The sequence below is a fragment of the Haliotis rufescens genome, unplaced genomic scaffold (assembly GCF_023055435.1).
Source record: "Haliotis rufescens isolate VD_foot unplaced genomic scaffold, xgHalRufe1.0.p SCAF_113, whole genome shotgun sequence".
Classification (NCBI taxonomy): domain Eukaryota; kingdom Metazoa; phylum Mollusca; class Gastropoda; order Lepetellida; family Haliotidae; genus Haliotis; species Haliotis rufescens.
The window spans coordinates 35,511-58,772 of record NW_025963795.1 but is presented as its reverse complement, the minus strand read 5'-3'; positions in this window follow the sequence as shown (position 1 = coordinate 58,772).

Below are 23,262 nucleotides of genomic sequence, written 5' to 3'. Positions count from 1 at the left end.
CAGGTTTCAAAAAGGATGTTCCTTTCGTTTCAGTGTCTGCTGCTGCTGCTGTGGTGGTGGATGGTGCTGTTGTGGCAGCTGCTGTGGTTGCCGCTGTTGTTGTTGTTGCTGCTGGTTTGCTTGTTTTTTTTCTGGGTCTTTATCGTCTTCTTCAGTGGTACTTTCTTGGGTTCAGTCAGTTTCCTCATCTTTGAACCTATCATATCGCATATCACTTCGTCTTCGCACGTAACTTGGTGCAAAGGTCGTCGGCCCTTATCTTCGCAACACATCACGTCGTACACTTCACCCCACAGTTCAGCGGTCATTTCACCGTTCACATCACCACTGCCTTTACCACCCATGTCACTCTGTGTCTTGGCATTCATAAGTTTCGACATGATGTTGTCTGGATTTTCTGTTCGTTGTTTCTTTCCAAGTCTTCACGGATGTGTGTCAACACTTGATGGTACTCTCTCCAAACACGTGTTTCTTCCAGATAAGACGCCAACAGCCAACACAACGTGAGGAACATCAATCAGAGGGACGATGTTGTTGCTTGGACCGTTCTGTGAAAAGTGATTAGCGGAGAGCGTCTGTCAGCTTTAAGACATTGACGCCCTGCTTCCTGATTGGTCCATTCCGGTGCCTGGTCTGAGCCTCAATTTTTCGAAAACGGACCATCACTTGTGTTTCTTTTCCATAGGGTCAGGCTTGTAGCATGAGAGAGAAAGCACAACCTCAGTTCGACCAATCAGAGCCCAGCATGGTCCGAGCGCGGCCTCTGATTTGTTCAAAACCCAAGCTTCTGATTGGTCAGATTTAGATCCGTTTTTTTTCTGTAGGTGTCCATGGCGATTCACTTTCGATCCGTTGTGACAACCCCAATGGTATGAAATAAAAAAAATATCTAGTCGTCTCTCTACCCAAAGGCGTGTCTACAGGCAGCCCTGGGTTTCATCGTAGAGGAGGCTCCGCTTGTCGTAAACGGTGCGGTAGTCTTTTTGGGTGGGCCGGGTCATAAGAGCGTTTCCGTGTCAAGGTCCTTTATGAACGATCTGATGAGGGTAATCCAAGCTGTGTTCTCCCCCTCCTTCCTAGGCCGTCATTCCAGTATCAGTCCTTTCATGGTGTCAAAGTTGAGGTGTTGTTGGTTTCTGTAATTCAAGGTGAACCCTCGTACTTTGCAGATCTTGCGCGTTCCATCAGGTCTGGGGTTCATTAACTCATAGCCATATTTTGAGGGGCCTCCTGACACAAACATCTTGATGGTGTTTCTGTCCAGTTCGTCTGTAAACTCAACCAACGAATGGCCCAGCTGTGGATTCGTGTTGTGGAGTCAATGAATGTACCTGATGCTGGTGGGTCACAGAGTCTTGTACTTTGACACGGACAGCACTTGTGCGGTGACCCAAGCAGCTATTGAGACATTGAAATGAGAATAAGGGGTTTGGGATTCTACCTTGTGGGTAAAGGTCACTTCCACGATGTGTTTGTTGACGACGGTGACATCCTCGATGGTATTTCGTTCATCACTCCACAAAGCAAAGTACTGTGCGGGGCCGTTCATATAGACGTTCTGACTATAGTCTAACCGCTGTCCAAACTTGCCCCAGAGCAAATTAACTGGTGTTTTTTCGATGAGGTCCTTGTCCAACCGAATGCCTTTTTTGTCATAGATCTCCTGGATGTAAGTGTGGTGATCGGTACATCCATCTGGGTATCCACTGGCTTCCAGCTTCTCCTTGAAATGATGGCCGATGAACAGCATGCTAAAATATACAGTGTCTATTTGTTGTATGAGAAAGGTTCATTCTCTCACCTGAACAAAGAAGCAAGAGGAGCTCATGAATAGTTTGTTTGAGAAGGACGTTCCTTGACGTAAGGTCAACCTCGTGGTTCACAAACTGTTTCAAAATCAAATGCAATCTTTTACTTACATCTACAGCAACTGAAAGCGATCCGATTGAATTACATATTTGTGTTCAATTGTATCTAAGTCCACACAACTCTCACATGACGCAGGTGATTCATTATTAATGCAATCATAATACTCGAGACATAAAAATATAACAACATATTTAATTTGTTCTTGACAGCATCTTCATTTACAGCAACGTCGAAGGTACTTCCCTTTCAGCTTTCATTTTTAATATCGAAAACTGTTCGTTATTATTACAAACTTTCATTAACTATTAATAGCTTGGTGCTACATTTTGACATAAAATATCATGGAATCGCTTGTATATCAATGTGTTCATTTAATGAAAGGGACCCGTGAAGATCTGGGGTAGGATGGTTCTTCAGCAACCCATGCTTGCTGTAAAAGGCGACTATGCTTGTCGTAAGAGGCATCTAGCGGGATTGGTAGGTCAGGCTGGCTGACTCGGTTGATGCATGTCATCGATTCCAATTGCGTGGATCGATGCTCATGATGTCATTTACTGGATTGTCTGGTCAAGACTCGACTTTTTCAAGACCGCCGTCATTTCGTTGGAATATTGCTGAGTGCGGTGTTAAACAACAAACAAACCATGAAAGGTAGTACTGTTTCGAATTATGGAAATCTTTAAATCTTTGGTACTCTTGCCTTATAAGACATTCTTAACATTGAGAACTACAGTTGGTACATTCATATCTCTGTAAAAGGTTACTTGGTATTAAACAAAGTAGTCCCACAGTGATGGCATATTATGAATTAGGACACACAGCTTCTAGAGATGAGAGTAATAAAATATTTGAAACAGTTGTTATATATGCCAGAATGTAGATTGCCCTGTGATAATTTGATGCTGTGATGCTGGTTTCTGAAGAAATAGTGCTAGAAATGAGTCATACACTGTTAAATGTTTACTTTATAAATGGGACCTTTCATATGTTTGGAAAAATCAGAGACTTTTAAGAAAATCATTATGTGTTTTTATTTTCGATAAGACATACTTCTATGGTTCCTTCCAAAAAATGTGTATCCACTCCAGATTCCTCAAATTTGAATATTATAAGACTCCTCATTTCATATATACACATCTAATTTATATAAGAACACAAAAAATCTACTGCTTTTTAATGAGAAATTCCAAGAACAAGGTTATTTGTAACCTTTCATTGTTAAAAAATCGTGCAATCCGTGTGATATCGTTAGAAATGCCGGGTAAACCATACTCACTCACTCACCTTTACCAGGCCTTCCCTGGTGCACCCCTCGTTATAACGAGCCTCTCTGCGTTACCGCATGACCACACTACGATATGTCAACTCCTTTTGGATACTGCGAGAGTAGGTCCCAAGCTGCATATTTCTGTCAAAGGTGGCCACTGTATGGGTTTGGTGGTCAGGCTCTGTGAGCACGAGTGTGTTTTTTACTCTGCTATTAGCAATATTCCAGGAGTATCAACATGAGGGACATCAAAAATGGGATTTACACATTGTATTCATAAGGAAAATCGAACCTAGGTCTTCAGCGTGAATAATCACAGCTACTAATCCCTACTGATGTACTATGTACTGTTGGCTATATCGATTTACTACCGATTTATTATGTACTATTGTCTATACAGCTTTACCGCTGATCTACTAAGTACAATTGACTATACACCTTTACTACTGATCTGCTATGTACTATTGTCTTTACAGTTTTACTACTGATGTACAATAATTGTCTATACAGTTTTACTACTGATGTTGTTTTGTTTATACACTATATTATTGATGTACTATTGTCTATACATCTTGAATACTTAAGTAGTTTTGTCGATACACCTTTACTACTGATCTGCTATGTACTATTGTCTTTACAGTTTTACTACTGATGTTTTGTCTATACAGATTTACTACTGATGTACTATTGTCGGTACAGCTTTACTGCTGATGAATGAATGAATGATCTTTATTTCCTCCATTAATTTCGGAGAGTGATATACATTTGGAATCATGTTAACACAGCATATTTACACGAACATTATGCAGAGAAATTGGCAATACTGAATATTTACATGTCGTGGTCCTGGTATGAGATATACTGTCTATAGATAGAGCATTGATCGCAGGTGCCAGGAGCTTATGTCTCGTGATACAGAAGATATGAATTCAGCCCGTCTGCCAAGGCTCATATCCTCTACAATAGGGGTTATACCATCTAGCAATGTCACAAGTTTGACTTCGTCATCTGCACAGTCTTCAATACACATGTATTGTTCGAGGTTTAAAGAGTCAAATAGATGTTCATAGAGGGTGTTCCTTGCATCAGCTAAAGCTGTACAACATAGCAGTTGGTGCTTTATTATGTCATCGCACTCCTTGTCACACATTAATCACTGTCCAGGTGTTATTGGTAGTGTTCCTAGCTTCACAAGTGCATACATTGGTCTAGTTGGTTATTGTACAGAATACACTTCCACAGTCTATGAGGTACAAGCTTACTGTGAATTTTAATAAATCTGTTTAATTCAGGGTAATCTCGCAGACTCGTGTGCCAATCAGCAGTTTCATGTTCTGTTATTTTAGTCTTGTCTTGTTTTTAGTTTTGTTCCACACATCCTTGGATGGAAACTGGTTAGTTTTCATAAAGTGAACTATTATGGTCCATAATTCATATTTCTTTGCCACACTGAGTAGATCATGTGTTACAGACTCACTTTTGTCACTGCCTGTTATATATTGAGCACACTTGAAAAAGAACACCTTTTCGGGGCATATCTGTGGCTGCTTCTACACATCCTCCCAATGAACATCAGCTTCATTTTGTCAAACACAGATGTCATTGTCCACAATCCCAGCGTCTGAATAGTTGCAACGGTTGGAGATCTTACATGAAAATTGTGTACATTACGTGCAAAGTAGCGTGGAGTTTTTCAATTTCATTGTGTTCTGTCTTGGACATATTTGACCACAGTTCACACGCGTAGAAGGCACCTGGAATTATTAGTCAACGCCATATGTTCATACAGGAGACTGGGTTCAGACCACCTGCTCTTAGTCCAATATCTCTCAGGGAATTCAAATTCTTCTTCGCCTTGGCGCAAGCTCTCCCGGTCCTTTCGGATTCTAAATGAGTACTGATAATAGAACCTGCATATGTTGTGTTCGGTTTCATTTCCAGTATATGGTTACCTAGTGTAAAAGAACATGGTTGGTTGAATTGGTTTCCACCTTTAAACACCAAAACACAGCTTTTGCTTGCATTATATGTCAATATCCATTTGCAAGCATATTGATGTACAGTATGTAAGGACATGCATAGGCCACTTCTTGTTGAGCTTATGAGAGTTGTGTCATCTGCGAGTAGGACAACTGGGAAGTGATCACGTCCAAGCATAGCACCTTGTTTCAAATGGTCAAGGCGGATTATAAGCTCGTTAATATACACAAGGAACATCCAGGCGGATAAGACGCGTCCTTGTCCTACACCTTGTCTGATTGGGAACGTTCAACTTGTCTCGCCGGCATATCTGACATATGCAGTAGATTCGTGATACGACTGACGGATGATATGCCAGGCTTTCCCTTGCATAACAAGGATGAATAATTTTTGGAGTAGTCCATTGTGCCAAATGCGATCAAACGCTTTCTCATTATCAAGAAACACGGTGTATACATTGGAAGACCTTTCCGTGTAGAAAGTTACGACTTATTTGAGTGTGTAGGTAGCTATGTTTGCACCATGTTCTCGCCTGAAGCCACATTGTAATCTGTATGGGAAGTCGGGCTCCATATATTCGATATATCTCTCAATTCTCTCTTATAGGACCTTTTCATACACTTTGGCTATACACTTTACTATCAATGCACTATGTACTATTGTCTACACAGCTTTACTACTGATGTACTATGTACTTTTGTCCATACACTTTACAACTGATGTACTATTGTCTATGCATTTTCACTGCTGATGTACTTATGTCTATACACTTGACTACTGATGTACTATGTACTATTGTCTATACAACTTTACTACCGATGTACTATTGTCTATACATCTTTTCTACCAATGTTCTTTGTACTGTTGTCTATCCAGCTTTACTGCTGATGTACTTTTGTCTTTACACTTTAGTACTGATGTAATATGTACTATTGGCTATTTGGCTTTACTACTGATGTACTATGTACTATTGTGTATCAACTTTACTACCGATGTACTTTGTACTATTGTCTATGCATTTTCACTACTGATGTACTTTTGTCTATACACTTTAGTACTGATGTACTATGTACTATTGTCTATACAGCTCTACTACTGATGTATTATTGTCTATACAGCTTTACTGCTGATGTACTTTTGTCCAGAAAACGTTAGTGTTGTGTACTTTTGTCTGTACAACTTTACTGCTGATGTACTATGTACTTTTGTCCATACAGCTTTACTGCTGATGCACCTTGTCTATATAGCTTTACTACTGATGTACTATGTACTTTTGTCGGTAAAGCTTTACTACTGATGCACCTTTGTCTATATAGCTTTACTGTTGATGTACGATGTCTTTTTGTTTATACAGCTTTACTACTGATGTACTGTGTACTTTTGTCTGTATTGCGTTACTGCTGATGCACCTTTGTCTGTATAACTTTACTACTGATGTACTTTTGTCTATATAGCTTTACAGTTGATGTACTATATCGTAATGTCTATACAGCTTTACTACTGATGTACTATGTACTTTTGTCTGTATAGCTTACTGCGGATGTACCTTTGTCTATTCAGCTTTACTGTTGATATACTATGTACTATTGTCTATATAGCCTTACAGTTAATGTACCTTTGTACTATACGTACGTTTGACTATATAGGTTTACTACTGATGTACGTTTGTCTGTACAGCTTTACTACTGATGTTCGTTTGTCTGTACACCTTTACTACTAATGTACTATACACTTTAGTATATACAGCTTTACTGCTGATGTATTATGTATTTTGTACTTTTGTCTTTATAGCTGTATTTCTAATGTAGTTTTCTCTACTTAGCTTTCCTGCTGATGTACGTTTGACTATACAGGTTTACTACTGATGTACGCTTTGTCTGCACAGCTTTACTACTGATGTACGTTTGTCTGTACAGCTTTACTACTGATGTACTATACACTTTTGTATAAACAGCTTTACTGCTGATGTATTATGTACTATGTACTATTGTCTTTATAGCTGTATTGGTAATGTACTTTTCTCTACATAGCTTTCCTGCTGATGTACGTTTGACTATATAGGTTTACTACTGATGTACGTTTGTCTGTTCAGCTTTACTACTGATGTACGTTTGTCTGTACAGCTTTACTACTGATGTACTATACACTTTTGTATATACAGCTTTACTACTGATGTACGTTTGACTATATAGATTTACTATTGATGTACGTTTGACTATATAGGTTTCCTACTGATGTACGTTTGTCTGTACAGCTTTACTACTGATGTACGTTTGTCTGTACAGCTTTACTACCGATGTACGTTTGACTATATAGGTTTACTACTGATGTACGTTTGTCTGTACAGCTTTACTACTGATGTACGTTTGTCTGTACAGCTTTACTACTGATGTACGTTTGACTATATAGGTTTACTACTGATGTACGTTTGTCTGTACAGCTTTACTACTGATGTACGTTTGTCTGTACAGCTTTACTACTGATGTACTATACACTTTAGTATATACAGCTTTACTACTGATGTACTATACACTTTTGTATATACAGCTTTACTACTGATGTACCTTTGTCTGTACAGCTTTACTACTGATGTACGCTTGTCTGTACAGCTTTACTACTGATGTACGTTTGTCTGTACAGCTTTACTACTGATGTACGTTTGTCTGTACAGCTTTACTACTGATGTACGTTTGACTATATAGGTTTACTACTGATGTACGTTTGTCTGTACAGCTTTACTACTGATGTACGTTTGTCTGTACAGCTTTACTACTGATGTACGTTTGTCTGTACAGCTTTACTACTGATGTACGTTTGACTATATAGGTTTACTACTGATGTACGTTTGTCTGTACAGCTTTACTACTGATGTACGTTTGTCTGTACAGCTTTACTACTGATGTACTATACACTTTAGTATATACAGCTTTACTACTGATGTACATTTGTCTGTACAGCTTTACTACTGATGTACGTTTGTCTGTACAGCTTTACTACTGATGCACTATACACTTTTGTATATACAGCTTTACTACTGATGTACGTTTGACTGTATAGGTTTACTACTGATGTACGTTTGACTATATAGGTTTACTACTGATGTACGTTTGTCTGTACAGCTTTACTACTGATGTACGTTTGTCTGTACAGCTTTACTACTGATGTACTATACACTTTAGTATATACAGCTTTACTACTGATGTACGTTTGTCTGTACAGCTTTACTACTGATGTACGTTTGTCAATACAGCTTTACTACTGATGTACTAGACACTTTTGTATATACAGCTTTACTACTGATGTACGTTTGTCTGTACAGCTTTACTACTGATGTACGTATGTCTGTACAGCTTTACTACTGATGTACGTTTGACTATATAGGTTTACTACTGATGTACCTTTGTCTGTACAGCTTTACTACTGATGTACGTTTGTCTGTACAGCTTAAGTACTGATGTACTATACACTTTTGTATATACAGCTTTACTACTGATGTACGTTTGACTATATAGGTTTACTACTGATGTACGTTTGACTATATAGGTTTACTACTGATGTACGTTTGTCTGTACAGCTTTACTACTGATGTACTATACACTTTTGTATATACAGCTTTACTACTGATGTACGTTTGACTATATAGGTTTACTACTGATGTACGTTTGACTATACAGGTTTACTACTGATGTACGTTTGTCTGTACAACTTTACTACTGATGTACGTTAGACTATACAGGTTTACTACTAATGTACTATGCACCATGGTCTATACAGTTTTACCAGAGAATGTTTACCAGTGAGATACATCGAGGTCTTCATATTATCTAGATACAACGTCGGCATTGATCATGCTGCTGCTGTTGTTCCTGTGTGTGAATGCTGTTGCCTCTCAAGGTGCACACAAGAAGAACATGCAGCTGTGGGTTAAAACATCTGGACGGCAGACAGACGAATTTCAGTTCAAATGGATTTCTATTGATCACTTAGCGGAATGTTTGGCAAAGGATAATGAGAATATTGATGTGTGTCTTCACGTGGATGATCCTGATCTGAAATCTACAATAACTCCGAAAGTGACATGGACTAAACAAAAAAACAAGCAATGCGAATGCAATATCGACTACTTACCATCAAGTGATGTGGCAATATTTGGCCAAGGAAAAGATGATGCAGAAGGACTATTGACACTGGACATGACCCAACGTAAATTTGTGAAGACAATAGATATTAAGGTTCCCGAAAATGACTGGTGGACTGTGGATTCCAAATCCTGTCATATTATCACTGTCCATTTCAAAGAAAACGACTTCACTAAGGTAAACATGTATTGTCTCAATACTGGCAAATTGCTGTTCAAGATATTTGAGGCCCCCTCAAAAGTGTTTGTTTCTCTTTATGATAGGAATACAAAGCACCTCTACTATATTATAAAGAAAGGAACATGGCAGCTGATTGCCATTAATGTACGTAATTTCAAACATTTTGTTATCGCAAAAGACTTCGAATTTTTGGGTGATGAATTTCAAATAGCAGGAGAAGAAGAGTCTTGCATGATAGTATGGTGCAGTGCTCAATACGTCCATACCTATGAATATAACTATGTCATCTACAACATGTCTGAGAAAGTCAAACCACGGGCCTTTACTAAGGTTGTCAGTAAGTTCATATATTCTTTTGTCATTTTAAATGGGTCAATTGTTTTTGAGAGCGGCGACGAAGCAATAAGGATTGTTCCTGACTTGACGACTGGGGTGGCAATGGTGCTCCGACGCTGCAGCAAAACTGAAGATAATTTTGGAGAATTTGGTGTTTTCGGGTCCTTTCTGTACATGACGTGTGTGGACGGGGATGATGATGGCCATTTCTATATTTTCGATATTAATGGTAGCACTGTACACTCAATTCCTGACCATCTTGCTTGGCTGTCTTCAGCAGCTGGCTGATTGTTTCCTGCTAAAATGTCAATTTTGAGAATTAATTATTTCTTATCTACTTTTAGGTCAAGTTGACCAGACCAACATGTCGTCAGTAAATGCATTGTATGTGTCAGTAAAATATGTTATACATTTAGTAATCCAGTGTGTCTATTTACTTTCATTCGTATATCTTGACCTCCACTAAAGTGCCATACATTGAATTGTTATTTTGGCCTAATTGCTGAGGTAAACCCTTGAATAGTCCAAACGTCCACGCCAGAGAATAATCAGCATCAATAATCAAAGCTATAACAGTAAAAGTATCTGCGGAAATGACAAGCAGAATAATAGCTAAGTTCCACCTGTACAAAAGTATGTTATGGTCATGGCTGCAATGCTTGACCGTGGTCTTGAACTCATTGAACGTCCTCCGTATTCGCTAGATCTAGCACCGTCAGACTTTCACCTCTTCCCAAACTCGAAGAAAGAACTGGCAAGCATTATGCTATGGAGTTATGTTTACACCACCTGGATGGAGCCTTCTACACAGTGGCGTCCAGGCACTCCGGACATCGTTGGTGTGGACCTCGGAGGGGATTACTGTGCATACTATTTAGCAACTATCTCCATCAACGAAGTTCATCCCAGTTAGTGAGTGTGTAAGTATTGTTTTTCGCCGCTTTAAGTAATATTCCAGCAAAATTACAGGCGGGGACACCAGAATTGGCTTCACAGTGTACTCATATGGGGGATCGAACCCAGGTCTTCGGTCTGAGGGGCGGTGGGATAGCTTAGTGGTTAAATCGTTCGCTCGTCAAGTCGAAGACCCGGGTTCGATTCCCGACATTGGTACAATGTGTAAAGCCCATTTCTTGTGTCCCCCGCCATGATATTACTGGAATATTGCTAAAATCGGCGTAAAACCATACGCACTCACTCACTCTTCGGCGTGACAATCGAACGTGTTAACCAACTGGCTACACAGCCGCCCCAATTCCAATTAGGCTGCCAATCCTTGTATGTTAGAACTTGGAAAAGACATAGAGTCCACCCAAATGTTTACTCAGAAAATCACACTATTAGTAAACCACTTTTGATTCTACGTTAACAACCCAATCAACATGTTCAAATCATCATGGTAGCCAATGCATGGTGGGCGTACGGAATGTCATCAGATGTAAAAATAAAATTCCGACATATTGGTATACCAAACGTGACGGGGTTGACATTTGTCGCCCTTATGTCAACAAACTCCTGCACCGCTAATCAGCCAAAGCCCATCGTAGTCAAGGTTTTGACAATGGTATCGAACAGAACGTTTTATTTCCTTCTAATTACAATCACGCTCCAAAGGTTTGTTAGGACACTGTGAAATCGCAAATATTTTCCGCTATTGTGGGATTCTTTATGGATTTAATTTGAAAAAAATCACGCGCGTATGTTTCATTTAAATGAATGTGTCTTCTTTTAGGGGAGAGGTCGATTAAGTGAACGTCTTTTATATCTTCTAAATACTGTTTAGTTTGGCGAAATACTAATGTCCTCGTATGATTGCTTACGGATATAGGATGTGAGTAACAAAGTGTAGAGTAGGATCTCTAACCGTCCCTAATCCGGTAAATATATTAAACTCTATTAATTGATTTGTTTACCTGTGCGAAAATAGAGACACCTAAGTTATTTTACTAGTTTTGACTTGAGCACCTTTCAGATTTTCTTTTCATGTATAGGACATTTCAGTTCAGAAATGTATACATAATTTGGCCAATAGACTTTATTTTTGTAAATGCATTAGTGGATTATGTCATTTTGAGTATTACAACATGGGATTCCAAAATGTGCATTTGGGTTAAATTGTTTGCATTTTTCTTTCTCATAAACAGTGTACAACAAGGTACACAAGAAGTATAGACATGTAATGAATACAGAAAATATGATGTTGTAGTCACATGTTTTAGATATTATTCAATATGTCTTGCAGATTCACAAGATTTTCCGATCAAAATCTCACCTGTCAATTATCGATGATAGAGATGGAGGAAAAGGGATAAAATAAAACTACTATCTGTAAAATGTATGGGACTAAATAATTCATTTAAGAGAAAACAATTCTTCAGATTTTTCTGGAACAAAGAGCAATTATAGAATAGCCAACGAGGTACGAGTGATTACGGAAAATATGTCACGAGTGAAATTAATGTTTTAAGTTCCTCGCTAGATGCATTTCACATTGAGAAGAGGAAACACGGAAAACTTGTCAATTTTTTTTATGTTTCATTTGACAATAATGCCAAAACCTATAACAACAACATAGACGGAATGTACAGAACTCTTGTTTGTTAGAGAAAAGTTACGAAAAGAAGGTAAACTTTGAAAAGTACAGTGCCGTCACAGTGTCGGAATGAATGACCCGACTTGACCCAGATATGAGACAGCCGAAACCAGGGATGACAAGAGAACCGGTTACATTTTAATCCGGACAAGTTTAATTAACATCGTGTGTGATTTGAGACAAGTGTCACTGATGGGAAACATGTGCATGTGGGATTTCGGGGGGATTTGTCAAACGTGGAGTGGTCACAGTCAGATGACGGGAGTTTGTTGATATTTTGATGTGATTCATAATGGTCGAATACCTGTTGATAGACAAACACGGTATCTGGAGACTTGGTGCTAACCTTTTCGCATTCACGGAGTTCATATAGTTCATTATTGGACACAGGATCAGCTCGCTGAGGTAAGTTATCTTTTCCTTGTATTTTTAATTATTTTTGTTTTGATTTCAAAACCTCCGAGTTCAGCAAAGTGCATCGATTTCACAACCAGATGCTGGTAATCATGTCGCTAAAGTAACTCTCTATGCTACCCTTGATATCCTTCAAAGTAGACAGTTCGAATTCTGAACTGTCTGATGTGCATGCCGAAATGATAAATTTGCAAATAATAATGTTTAGTTGCACCTTTCCTGTGTCATTCACCCTCATAGTCATATGGTCCCCGGACGTCAGTCAGCCTGCATACCGCTCAGCGCCGTACTTTGCAGACGTCGGGGTTACGAAAAACGTATACATTGTATAAAAAAGTGTCACAATCTTATTTCTTCACACAACGTTACAAAATTGTACGAAATAGTGTATCTTTATGATGTCTTTCGGAAAGTCTAAATGTTGTTGCAAAATGAATTTGTTTTTATTCTCATGCCATCGTTGAAAGTGTGAGTAGTAATATTTTTCGTGTTTTTCTTACCTGTATACATTTGTGAACTAAGTTCATGTCAACATGTCAAGTTTAGTCTTTTCATTGTGTTTTCATTTTCATTGGCAGTTATCGATGTCATCATCGTTCACAAAGGCAAACCTGTCTATACAAAGTCCGGTTTTTGGATTCCGGTGGTCGAAAAATTCATCAAACTGCAAGCCCACTAACACAGACGCAAACCAGGACTTGGTGGTGATGATCTTGGCGCCCTAGAAACAGTTTCTGGCAACATCACAATCTGAATCTTGGAACTTGAATCTGACCATATGCAGTTTTGACGACAAAGACATTAAATGTGTTCAGAGGTTGAATTATACGAATAACTTTTCGTGTCAGTCAGATCTCCGTCCGCTTTAACGAGGTCATTTACTTTGACAGGTCTCAAATGGCCAGCCATGTTTGTTTACAAACGGGTAGATTCCTCTACGTAGTTTTGGTTTTTACTGTTAAATGAAAATCATGTGAAATAAATGAAAAAAATGATATGATGTGTTATTGTGTTGTTAATATGAAACTTGTGTCTTGTCTTACAAATCTCGAGTCAGTGAGATTGTAGCACGTAAAACATCAGGGAAAGGCGTGGATTTGTGAATGAATGGGATGAGAGAAAAAATAGTTCTGTTGTCCAATGAAAATTGATCTTTGCTCCACTGACCAATCAGCTTCGAGAATCACTAATTGCACACTGTGCAAATATCAAAAAGTTATTACACTGCATATTTGAGCCCATATGGGTAATAATTCAATTTATTACATGAAAGACAAAGCTATTGTCCGGCAAAATTTACTGCCATGATAATGCAAGACATTCACAATGTATATACTATAGTATATAAAACAGGCATGACCATTTTATCATACACATTCCTGCATCTTTTCTGTCTTTTATCAGCACAAGACATTGCCACAACTGTTTCCCACATTCGCCAATATATATACACAAAATATATACAAATATGCATATCTGAATATGAATTAAAACAATTCATTCATGAATTGAAAGGCCTTACTAATCTTAAAAATAATACAGACACCGTTATTAAAGAAGCCGATAAAGGGGGTGCTATTGTTATTATGAATAAATATTTTTATCAAAGAAAGATAATGTCCATTTTAAATGATGATCAATATTATAGCAATTCGAGTAAAAGAGAAGAAAAATCTGTCCAGAATAAGGTTAAGAAATTGTTAGATAAGTATGATGACGAAACTCTAGACAAAGAAAAGGACTATCTTACCAATTTTGAACCTAAAAACGCTAATTTTTATGGCCTACCCAAAGTACATAAAAGTAAATGTATTCAAAAGGAAATTAATGATAATAATTGTGAAGTCATTTCTATTGAAAATCCCGAAGATTTACCATTTAGACCAATTATGGGAGGACCCGAGAGCTGTACTCAGCGTCTTTCATAGATATTATTCTTAAGCCTTTATGTAAACATGTAAAAAGTTTTCTCAGAGATGACATTGATTTTTTATGTAAATTACCCACTGAGGTACCGGAAGGATCTATGTTAGTTAGTTTTGATGTTGTTAGCTTGTATAGTAATATTGAAACTGAGCTCGGACTGGAAGCTATCAGATACTGGCTGAAAGAATACCGCCATGAAATATCAGATAGATTTTCGGATGAGATTATCATTGATGCATTGAAGTTGGTTATTACCAATAACATGTTTTATTTTGATAGATCTTATTATTCACAAAAGAAAGGAGTAGCCATGGGTACTAAGGTAGCCCCTACTTATGCAACCCTTGTGTTGGGATTTTTAGAGAATATGTTTTATGATAAGGTGAGAGATACTCTTGGTGAATCTATGAAAGAACAAATTGAATATTCATGGAAAAGGTTTTTAGACGACTGTTTTATCATATTAAAAACCAGTGAAAGTCAACCTACCGCTGTTCATGAAATTTTAAATTCACTTAATGCGTCACTCAAATTGACAATGGAAAAAAGCGAATCCAGTTTAACCTTTCTCGATGTAAGAATCAATTAAATATCTGGGAGATTTGTACAAACTGATATATTTTATAAAGATACTGATACGCACCAATTTTTTGGATTTTGGATCATGTCACCCGTATCATACAAAACGTAATATCCCTTACTGTCTCGCAAGACGTATTTGTACCATTGTTTCCGGGAATGATGTTAAAACTACTAGCCTTGCTGAACTTAAGAGTTTCCTACTGCATCAAAATTATCCCGCAAAGCTAATTCAAGATAGCATACAGAAGGCGCTAAGTATTGAGCAACTAAAACTGAGAGAAAAGTCGGAAGAAAACAATATGGGGAATAATTTAACTCTAGTATCTACCTTCAACCCTAATCATGAAAAAACATTATCCATGGTTCAACGATACCTGCCTATTTTGAATCAAAGTATTAAAATGGAGAAGATATTAAGCAAATACAAAATTATCAACAGCCAAAGACAACTAAAAAATCCTAGAAAGATTTTGACAAGTTCTGTTGTCATCACTCCACAGGTTTCTAAGTGCGGTGACAAACGTTGCCTAACTTGCAGCAATATAATTGAAGGCTGTTCAGTCCAAATTACCAAGGACACTAAATTTACTGTAAAACAAAATATGACTTGTGATACTAGAAATGTTATTTGCTTGATTGTTTGTAGTGGATGCAATGAAAAGTATATCGGAAAGACAGAACTTAAATTAAAAAGAAGAATGAATCTTCACCGTTCACAAATAAAGCAGCCACACAACCGCACGATTCCACTCAGTGAACATTTAGAAGCATGTGGAAACGGCAACTTTTTAGTTTTGCCGCTATATAAAGCTAAATTTTGACCATGAACCTACATTGTTTAAAAAAGAGCAACATTTCATTCATAAATACGCGCCTAAGTTAAATGTAAAGGCGTAAGTTATTTGTCCATTGTCACCCTGGTATTGTGACGTCATAGTTTCCTAAATGTTTTGACGTCACGTAACTATATGTTACTACTTCATGTCCGTTATTCAGTTATAATAAAATTTTCGTTGTGTTCATGGAAATCCCTGCATTCTGATTAGGTGAATTGGTCACGTGTTATTGCATTCATTTCCCAATGAATGTAAAAAAAAGCCACGCCCACCGCGGCGCACTACTTTTATTACTGCGGAATGTCGGGGAATCCCAATATTACAGCCGAGGGAATTCCCTTCCTGCTCACGTGTATCGTCATGCACGGGACATTTAGTGACTTTCATGCTTATTCATTGTCCAAACTACCTTTTGAAACCGAAGGCCGAGAATGAATGAAACAGCAAACGTGCAGGCTCGCTCGCCTGTTTTTTCCCGCTCGCCTCGGTTCAACTTTCATGTCTTCGGTTGTCATTGCTAACTAGCATTTCTCCAACTGTGTCTTACCGTAATCAGGGAAGGAATGTTTGAATCACGCAGTAAATGACCATGTTATTTGAAACAGCCGCCTTCTCTCGGACATATTTCTTCCGGTTCGTTACAGTCTGACTGTTGCAAGTCTTTTCGCCTCTTGCCTTAATTGACAGGTCCAATGAACATTGTTTTAATCCCACTTTCCGTTGATTGGCTACTGACTGTGTAGGCGTGTCAAGTTATGTGCATAAATTAAACGATCACCTGATTCATGTCACGCCACTGTATGTATTCCTACACCTGGAATGTTTATCAATGTCGTCATTTTTGTCTGTTTTGATATATGCAACTGTTTTCTACTATTGCAGATAAAACATGTTTTACGTTGTCGAATTTGCGCGGATTCATACAGTTTGCACATCGGTTTTTCGATTCATACCTCAATGAACCGAAAAAAATACAGAGTCAATCCTTAAATGGCCTGATGAGACTCGTACGTGGTACGAGTTGAAAGCACTAGCCTATTAAAACTGTGTTCAATCTTACTCCACTTATTTAATTATTACTATATTGTGCCTGAGAGTTAGAACTTTACTGTGCTTTTTTATACATGAACGCTCTCATGGATGGAGTAGAATTGAGAAGTCGGACTCGTAAAGAAGTGAAAGAAATCCAAGGGGAGATCACTGTGCTTTCTGGAAAAGTTGAAACAACAAACGAACTGTTGAAAGATTTATTGACGGTTGCCAAGGAAACACAGATGAAACCAAACATCACAAGTGCGCTAATCACAGATTTAGCAGTGACAATGAAGGGTGAACAAGTAGGCACCCGTATGGAAACGCCGAATTCACGGGATTCAGTTGGACATCCAGACAATAAAGGTGAGTCCATTCAACATCCGTACATTGCAGAAATACAGAATCTTACGTAGAAAGAGAAGCATATAGACAGAGGAAGCTAATGGAACACCTATGGAAGTCTATCCGTAATGCACGGAGTAAAGCTTTTTGGAACTATCTAAATGTGACAAACCACTGCATCATTTATGAAACGTGGTTGAATGAAGAACACATTATGCTGCCTCTTAAATATCGCATTCGACCAATAGAAGGCGAGAGTGATGAAGCAACAGAAATTCGTATCAAGCTAGCGGTTCAGAGATTGCGAAGTAACACTCAGCTGATGCAAATAAACGCGGATAATTATCGCCGTAAGTTTGATGACGCAGATGAACATATGCGGGAATTGCTACACAGAAGAAATTCAGGGCATGTACTTGATAAACTTCTTAAAATCTGGAAAGATGAGTGCAACAAAGATGGAGAAAACGCATTTGAAAAGTGGCGACAAAAGAAAACTGGTTGCTGAGATATCAAGAAAGATATAATGGGAACAGTTTTTTCAAAAAAAAGAAGCGAACAGATCACACCCCTCATGCATCTGTTAATAAACCCGTTGTGATGAGGAATCAAGGATCCCAGATTGTGTTCAATCTTACTCCATTATTTAATTATCAATATATATATATATATATATGACGTTGGGGTCATATGCGGATAGAGATGCAAATATCAAAGGTCAAGTAGGACTACTTTCACTGTTTATAAACAAACATGGCGTCGCCCTCGTCATTCGGCGATCGAGTCAGAATTAACCATCGGGAATCTGGATAAACTACATAATTGCTATCATTATCAAAAGAACAGTCTAATATACTGAAAACCAGTGTCTAACTGTGACGTAGCTAAGGCATTTTATAAGTTTTGGTAACTTTGGAGATATAAATTTCGAAACAATTTTGCGAGGGCACGAGGCCTAGCCAAGCGGGATCAGTAGCCATATCTGTGCTTGTAGACCTCTGCGGCTTGAAACCTTCTGCACAAATGAAAATAGTTGGAATTGGCCGAAATATGTTTGAATTGTTACCTTGTTTCGTTTTGTCGCTGTGTGTACATCTGACTACACTTCTTAACGTTATGACAGGACAAACCGACTGTCAACAACGTCTGACCGTGGCCGTGACGTCTCATGGACTAGGGTTAGAGTAGCTCCCCTTTGACAAAGGGCAGTTACTCTAGCGGACAGACCGATGGATTGGCGCGAAAGGCAATTAAAAACAATTGTTGTTTTGCGTATATGTTGCTTCGCAACTGTATAAGAAACAGATTTCAGTTGGAACTATATTGGCTACTGTCACTGTCCGACTGACACATAATTAACCCTGTGACGTAATAGATATTAATTCCAGGAAAACTCGCAATGTTTCGGTAATGTTTGTGAGAGAGGGAAAGCGATTTTAAAGCACAGAATTAAAGAATGACATTATATGATAAAGAGGTTATGACGCTTGTGTGTTTGGGGATGGTAAATCACAAATTCGGAAGATATTCATTGATACAAGTATCTAAAACTCGAATTTGTGATATCAAAATCTCACTTGTTTGTACATGCAAAAAGAAAATAAGTCAAACATATTGCGGTATGTCACGTTCATCACACTTTCGATGTTATGGATATTTTTCATTGCGTTTTATTTGTGAATTATTTGTAATATATTTCAAAACATATTGCCATTTAATGAGCTAAGCAAGACCTACTGGTGATACAACTTTCAAAATACAATAAATAATGTATTAAAGTCATCACAAGCTCATGAAAGATTTAAATATCCTTAAGCGGGTGGTAGATCTAGTCATCAGCTCAATGACGAGCCACGGCTACAGTCTAGGGTGGCTTCAACTGCTGGTGTGAGATGACGTCACCAATACAGTCAAGACGCCCCTGTGTGTCAACAGCTGCAGGTGTGAGATGACGTCAACAATACAGTCAAGACGTCCCTGTGTGTCAACAGCTGCAGGTGTGAGATGACATCACCAATACAGTCAAGACGCCCCTGTGTGTCAACAGCTGCAGGTGTGAGATGACATCACCAATACAGTCAAGACGCCCCTGTGTGTTAACAGGTACAGGTGTGAAATGACGTAACCAATACAGTCAAGACGTCCCTGTGTGTCAACAGCTGCAGGTGTGAGATGACGTCACCAATACAGTCAAGACGCCCCGGTGTGTCAACAGGTGCAGGTGTGAGATGACGTCACCAATACAGACAAGACGCCCCTGTGTGTCAACAGGTGCAGGTGTGAGATGACGTCACCAATACAGTCAAGACGTCCCTGTGTGTCAACAGCTGCAGGTGTGAGATGACGTCACCAATACAGTCAAGACGCCCCTGTGTGTCAACAGCTGCAGGTGTGAGATGACGTCACCAATACAGTCAAGACGCCCCTGTGTGTCAACAGCTGCAGGTGTGAGATGACGTCACCAATACAGTCAAGACGCCCCTTTGTGTCAACAGCTGCAGGTGTGAGATGACGTCACCAATACAATCAAGACGCCCCTGTGTGTCAACAGCTGCAGGTGTGAGATGACATCACCAATACAGTCAAGACGCCCCTGTGTGTCAACAGCTGCAGGTGTGAGATGACATCACCAATACAGTCAAGACGCCCCTGTGTGTCAACAGCTGCAGGTGTGAGATGACATCACCAATACAGTCAAGACGCCTCGTGTGTCAACAGCTGCAGGTGTGAGATGACATCACCAATACAGTCAAGACGCCCCTGTGTGTCAACAGCTGCAGGTGTGAGATGACATCACCAATACAGTCAAGACGCCCCTGTGTGTCAACAGCTGCAGGTGTGAGATGACATCACCAATACAGTCAAGACGCCCCTGTGTGTCAACAGCTGCAGGTGTGAGATGACATCACCAATACAGTCAAGACGTCCCTGTGTGTCAACAGCTGCAGGTGTGAGATGACGTCACCAATACAGTCAAGACGTCCCTGTGTGTCAACAGCTGCAGGTGTGAGATGACGTCACCAATACAGTCAAGACGCCCCTGTGTGTCAACAGGTGCACGTGTGAGATGACGTCAACAATACAGTCAAGACGCCCCTGTGTGTCAACAGCTGCAGGTGTGAGATGACATCACCAATACAGTCAAGACGCCCCTGTGTGTCAACAGCTGCAGGTGTGAGATGACATCACCAATACAGTCAAGACGTCCCTGTGTGTCAACAGCTGCAGGTGTGAGATGACATCACCAATACAGTCAAGACGTCCCTGTGTGTCAACAGGTGCAGGTGTGAGATGACATCACCAATACAGTCAAGACGTCCCTGTGTGTCAACAGCTGCAGGTGTGAGATGACATCACCAATACAGTCAAGACGTCCCTGTGTGTCAACAGCTGCAGGTGTGAGATGACGTCACCAATACAGTCAAGACGCCTCGTGTGTCAACAGCTGCAGGTGTGAGATGACGTCACCAATACAGTCAAGACGTCCCTGTGTGTCAACAGCTGCAGGTGTGAGATGACGTCACCAATACAGTCAAGACGTCCCTGTGTGTCAACAACTGCAGGTGTGAGATGACGTCACCAATACAGTCAAGACGTCCCTGTGTGTCAACAGCTGCAGGTGTGAGATGACGTCACCAATACAGTCAAGACGTCCCTGTGTGTCAACAGCTGCAGGTGTGAGATGACGTCAACAATACAGTCAAGACGTCCCTGTGTGTCAACAGCTGCAGGTGTGAGATGACATCACCAATACAGTCAAGACGTCCCTGTGTGTCAACAGCTGCAGGTGTGAGATGACATCACCAATACAGTCAAGACGTCCCTGTGTGTCAACAGCTGCAGGTGTGAGATGACATCACCAATACAGTCAAGACGTCCCTGTGTGTCAACAGGTGCAGGTGTGAGATGACGTCACCAATACAGTCAAGACGTCCCTGTGTGTCAACAGGTGCAGGTGTGAGATGACGTCACCAATACAGTCAAGACGTCCCTGTGTGTCAACAGGTGCAGGTGTGAGATGACGTCACCAATACAGTCAAGACGTCCCTGTGTGTCAACAGCTGCAGGTGTGAGATGACGTCATCAATACAGTCAAGACGCCCCTGTGTGTCAACAGCTGCAGGTGTGAGATGACGTCACCAATACAGTCAAGACGTCCCTGTGTGTCAACAGGTGCAGGTGTGAGATGACGTCACCAATACAGTCAAGACGTCCCTGTGTGTCAACAGCTGCAGGTGTGAGATGACGTCACCAATACAGTCAAGACGCCCCTGTGTGTCAACAGCTGCAGGTGTGAGATGACGTCACCAATACAGTCAAGACGCCCCTGTGTGTCAACAGCTGCAGGTGTGAGATGACATCACCAATACAGTCAAGACGCCCCTGTGTGTCAACAGCTGCAGGTGTGAGATGACATCACCAATACAGTCAAGACGCCTCGTGTGTCAACAGCTGCAGGTGTGAGATGACATCACCAATACAGTCAAGACGCCCCTGTGTGTCAACAGCTGCAGGTGTGAGATGACATCACCAATACAGTCAAGACGCCTCGTGTGTCAACAGCTGCAGGTGTGAGATGACATCACCAATACAGTCAAGACGCCCCTGTGTGTCAACAGCTGCAGGTGTGAGATGACATCACCAATACAGTCAAGACGTCCCTGTGTGTCAACAGCTGCAGATGTGAGATGACGTCACCAATACAGTCAAGACGTCCCTGTGTGTCAACAGCTGCAGGTGTGAGATGACATCACCAATACAGTCAAGACGTCCCTGTGTGTCAACAGCTGCAGGTGTGAGATGACATCACCAATACAGTCAAGACGTCCCTGTGTGTCAACAGGTGCAGGTGTGAGATGACATCACCAATACAGTCAAGACGTCCCTGTGTGTCAACAGGTGCAGGTGTGAGATGACGTCACCAATACAGTCAAGACGTCCCTGTGTGTCAACAGGTGCAGGTGTGAGATGACGTCACCAATACAGTCAAGACGCCCCTGTGTGTCAACAGCTGCAGGTGTGAGATGACGTCATCAATACAGTCAAGACGCCCCTGTGTGTCAACAGCTGCAGGTGTGAGATGACGTCACCAATACAGTCAAGACGTCCCTGTGTGTCAACAGGTGCAGGTGTGAGATGACGTCACCAATACAGTCAAGACGTCCCTGTGTGTCAACAGCTGCAGGTGTGAGATGACGTCACCAATACAGTCAAGACGCCCCTGTGTGTCAACAGCTGCAGGTGTGAGATGACGTCACCAATACAGTCAAGACGCCCCTGTGTGTCAACAGCTGCAGGTGTGAGATGACATCACCAATACAGTCAAGACGCCCCTGTGTGTCAACAGCTGCAGGTGTGAGATGACATCACCAATACAGTCAAGACGCCTCGTGTGTCAACAGCTGCAGGTGTGAGATGACATCACCAATACAGTCAAGACGCCCCTGTGTGTCAACAGCTGCAGGTGTGAGATGACATCACCAATACAGTCAAGACGCCTCGTGTGTCAACAGGTGCAGGTGTGAGATGACATCACCAATACAGTCAAGACGCCCCTGTGTGTCAACAGCTGCAGGTGTGAGAAGACATCTCCAATACAGTCAAGACGTCCATGTGTGTCAACAGCTGCAGGTGTGAGATGACGTCACCAATACAGTCAAGACGTCCCTGTGTGTCAACAGCTGCAGGTGTGAGATGACATCACCAATACAGTCAAGACGTCCCTGTGTGTCAACAGCTGCAGGTGTGAGATGACATCACCAA